General features: G+C 44.3%; 1 long non-coding RNA gene across 2 annotated transcripts; it reads right to left on the bottom strand.

The window, feature by feature from the left end:
• Positions 1–1014: 1014 nt before the first annotated feature.
• On the bottom strand, positions 1015–3218 carry LOC123443721. Of its 2 annotated transcripts, XR_006630800.1 has the most exons (4): positions 2650–3218; positions 1675–2549; positions 1510–1574; positions 1015–1061 (listed from the first exon to the last, which is right to left on the bottom strand). It is a non-coding gene; the product is annotated as an uncharacterized LOC123443721 (long non-coding RNA). The 2 variants fall into 2 exon arrangements; XR_006630799.1 differs by lacking the exon at positions 1015–1061 and having other exon boundaries at positions 1150–1574.
• Positions 3219–4810: the final 1592 nt, after the last annotated feature.

Below are 4810 nucleotides of genomic sequence, written 5' to 3'. Positions count from 1 at the left end.
CGTCTGCGGCTGAGAGTCTCTTGGCCTCTTGGGTAGTCAGGTCGCTCGCTTCTTAATATTTCATTCTTTGATTTGAAAGATTAGTAAATTTGCACGTGCAACGCACGTTATAATCTTAACATAAAAAGTTAACGTCCATTTAAATTAGAAGATATACATACTTTGATAAAATAAACTAATTTTCACTTTAAGGTTATATTCATAAAAATTCTCACATGTCGATTTGATGAAATACTCAGATTTTTTTATCCAATAGATAATTAACCATTTGTGCACACTGAGAAGACATGTTCACATACCTTTGAAAAAGTTATGAATATCATTTTATGCTGAATATGAGAATGCCAAGGGCCACGACACTCCTTTTCGGTAGAAGACAAACATCCCAAAGATTATGGTGATGTTGCTTAGTACACCAACAATACATGATAAAGAGACAGGAATTGTTTAACATGACGAAGAAAAAAAGCGGATAGCAAAGCGCACGTCAGCTCCTTGATTAAAGACATTCAACTTCATTATATAAATGAAACAACCTTTTAAATATTATAGCCAAAGCCGTAAACCGAGATGCGTAGATTTATGTATTACCCGGTGGGTAGCTTGGTACCGAATGTAACAAACTAAATGCAAGGGAGATATGAGAGCATCTCCAGCCGCGCCCCCAACAGCCTCCCGGGACCATTTTTTCCGTCGGCGGGCAAAAAAGGGCCCAGTCGCGCCCCCACGAGCCCGTTTTTCGCCGGATCGAAATTGGCCCCGGCGGTCCCAACCCAAACCTAGCGCGCTCGGGGCGCCCAGGGGCGTCGGCGGAAACGTTTTTGGCAAGAAAATTGCACATCTCCCTTGGTTGTCTGATGGTGTCACTTTTTTGCTTGGCATATATATGATGAAACGGTATTGTAGAAGATGTGGTCCTGATAACATAAGCTAAGCAAGCCAATTCAACATCATCATCCTCATATGGCTGCATGTGTATATTTTCGCAGGGCATACATAAGCTAAACGGTTAAGGTAGGCTCAACCCTTCTCTGAAGTCTGAACTATTATTCCAGTCACAGCTACAAGAGAAACTATAGTAGTTGGCATTTTGATTTGTGGACATACATAAAATTAGAAGCATGATGCTGACAAAAATGTACTCAGTCCAATAACTCTTTCCACAGACTTAAGGTGAAACCTGAAGTTATCATTCTTAATCATGGCCTCCCATCACAAAGTCCAACAGATGAATCATCTTATGTTTCCTTGGCAATATTAATATTTCCAATATGAATTACTCGGATTGGTACAACTATGAATATAGCTGCCTGTAAAAAAATTCAATAAAGGTGCATAATATATTTCTAAAATTGGCATTCTCGATAGCTTTGGGCGTAATACGACTGGGACCTGTTTTTCCTAATTGATGACAATTATCTGCATCACTAATTTCTACAACCTCAATATCTGAGGGTGTGTATAGGTAATGCAAAGATCATCCATGATGAGCAAGCTAGTCAACTCAACCCTGAGTATCCTGCAAGTTATGGAACGCTTGAGGAGCGGATGGATGGCCCTCTTGAAAGGAATGCCTACATACAAATTTAGCAGAATATTAATTCAGTCAAACGATAAAGACCCTGGCATTTCAGTCGAAAAAATAAATACCCTGGATAGAAGAACGTATTTTACGTCACAATGCCAAGAATTATATTTGATGATTCAAGCCCAACTTCTCTCAAATCTGAATGCAGCGATGACCTTCAGATATCAGAATTAGTTTGGGACCACAACAACGGCGCCGCAGATGGGTGGACCTTCTCCTGCTGAGTCCGGATGAATGATGACGGCGGCACGGATATCTCGAAAAGAAAATTGGGTGGTTTAGTTCCACTATAGAGACCATATGCTGAGTCAAAAATGACAAATCGAAGGACTAATGTTGGCATACAACACGGGCGCAGCTCTCTATCTAAAACCATTCTTAAGAGAACAGAAAAACAACATTTGCAGTATTAAACATATGAGCAATTGAAAAGGATATTTCTATGTTAAGGTGCATGCTATATTTCTCATGCAGTGTTTTTGTTCAGAATTCCAACTTGTTGTTATTAGTATGTCATTATTCTGAATTCCTTCTTAGTGTTATTAATTTATTAATGATAACATGCATTGTACTTCATTTTTATTAATAAGTAAAGAAAGGGAAGAAACTCATGTGCACACTCTGCAGATATAAAAACTCATGAGATAAGACACTCTTCGGGGCATACCAATATTTAAGTCTTGTCAGACCACAATAAGAGAACAATCAATCTCAGGTGGATACTTGGTTTCAGTAATAAGAAGGATCACAAGTTCGACCTAAAAAAGGAAATGCACTTAGTTACTGGAGTTACAAATTTAAGGTGATGCCATAACCTGCCGTTGGCTTCAAGCTTGTGATCCCCTCCCCTCCTTGGTTATTCCTTTTCCCCCTTTTCATTTCATTGAGCTTTCTTCCATGTAGTACAGTCGGGCACCTTATATCAAACATCTGCAAGTTTTGCAAACTCAACATTGTGGATCTGCACAAGTAGCAGTAGTAGTGCCCACACATGCTAATTAGAGGAAACAAGAACCTCGTTGTATGACAGACCGAAAGTGACTTAAGGAAGCAATACTTACCTGTAGACCATCGAATCGATGGTGACGGGGTGCATGAACTGTTCCACAGGTGGTGGATTCTTTGTTTCTGACCCTGTGGAGGATGGAGAGTCACCCCTGTCTGTGTGGGGGATGGGCCAGGGATAGGCGCCGAGCGCTAGATGAGAGACTGTCGGGCGGCCGCCAATATTGTCGTGCGAGGGAGGCGGACGAGCGGGCCGCTGACGGGCATCGTGCTCCACAGGATAGGCGGACAAGCGAGGTTCGACGGTCAGCGGTGAGGGAGGTTGCGCTGGCGGCGTGCGTCGCACGACATAGAGAACATATATGCGGGTTAAATCAATGCATATAGAAAACATATATGCAACGATGATGTAGGTGAAAGCAACATATCAATCAGCTTATATACTTGAGAAAGAAATGGGCGGTACTTACACATGCATGGAGCTAAGAGGGGCTGAGGGAATTGCAAGCATTGCTGCATGTGTTTGTAGTGTGTCTAAAAGCATTAAGACAATCAACAAGAGCACCACCGAAAACTAAAAAGTACACTCGAAGCACCTCTTCAGCTATGAAATGCTTAATAAAATAAAATTAATTGCATGGCTAGTTTCGATCCATGGCGTCAAAAATTGTGTGGAGTAATTCAGTAAGCATTTTTGAACAAAGCAGTAGAACTAAAGGAGCAGAGATACTGAATATATTGAGAAAGTAGTTTCCTTCTCTACAAACAACGACATAAATTTATTTTGCTGAAGAAGAAACTATGTATGGAAACAATAAGTATTTAGGACTAAAGGTGCCAATGGCCATGGAAAAGAAATAGCAGATATTCCAGCCCTTAAAATGGACAAATAGGATAATAAACACATGAATAGTAAGGAAAATCGGTTGAGTATGAAAGAACAAAATAAAGGCACGCGAACTTAATCTTGGTAAGGTGAGATGATTCATGGAATGGGTCATGGAGATGGACCCAAAATCAGTCATTTCTTGCCTGCAAAAACACGGGCATGAAGTCACGTATACTATTTATTAGCGTGAACAGGATAATTGAACCTTAATCCTGGGACTGACGCCCTGGCTGTTGGGAGTAGTGATACCAACGATGAATATTTGTAGCTGATTTTGGACCTACAACACGCAAGATCTGAGTTAATTAGGTAGGCAAAATTAGATTAATTACTTCCTTGAGGTAAGTCGATCTCTTCTTCCACTCCCATCGAAAGCCATGCCTAACGGGTCACCAAGTTCCATCCAGAGCAAAGGGAGGAGGGCATAAGGGGGCTCCACGATGGGAACCAACACAGTTCATGGTGGCATTGCAATGGCGTGTGGTGGAGTCTGTAGGGGCAGCCGCAGCCGAGCGAAGTCGATGCGGACGATCAGAGGAGCCCGGCTAGGCGAAGCTGGTGTGGGGAACTGGTGAGGCGCTTCAGGTGTCCGGCGATGTTTTGCAGGTGATGGATGCGCGGGGCCGCGGGGCCTAGTGAATTTACCTTTCCCTGAGCTCCTCGTGTTACTGAATTTACCTTTCCCCATAAGCCCGATTCCTTGTCGTACCAATATCTTCGAGGCTTGAGCTTCTGAGGTGGCCGCGAGCAACTAAGCAAGTCGGTCAGCTCCTCTGGCCTCAACGGGCAGCCGTTCACGATAAGTTGCTCGGGCCGAAGCTGGTTTGCTTGGCACTCTTTCTCAGCTTTCAAAATCTGCCTTACTTCCAGTGGGCTGAGCAAACGTGCGAGTGTGCTCGAGCTCTTCCCAAGCTTGGACCTCTTGGACTCGTCGATCGGCTTCCCGATGCAGGTGACGCACTTGCGGCCTTCGGGCATCGACCCCATCATCCTCAGCACGAAGTAGCCGCAGTACCTGGCGTCATAGACGATGCAGGCCTCCTTGCTCTCCCATTTCCTCTTCCCACACCGGTTGCACGCCATCCGCCTCCGGTGGCGCCTCTTCTCCTTCTTGGTGATGACCACGTACTGCTCCGACATGTCGTCGCCGCTCCCGCCGTACTTGCTGTCCGGCGTGAACCCGAAGGTCACCACGGGGGCCCTCCTCCCGTCCCGGCTCCCTGGGTGTGACAGCCCGATGCCGACGTTCCAGAAGCTTCCCCTTTTCTTTCCGTTTTCGTCGTGGGGGTATTTTCAGTTTCCGCATCATCATCGCATCATGTGCATCA

The sequence above is a fragment of the Hordeum vulgare genome, chromosome 3H, assembly GCF_904849725.1.
Source record: "Hordeum vulgare subsp. vulgare chromosome 3H, MorexV3_pseudomolecules_assembly, whole genome shotgun sequence".
NCBI lineage: Eukaryota > Viridiplantae > Streptophyta > Magnoliopsida > Poales > Poaceae > Hordeum > Hordeum vulgare.
The sequence above is the reverse complement of the archived record's forward strand: the minus strand, read 5'-3'. Positions and strand labels throughout refer to the sequence as shown.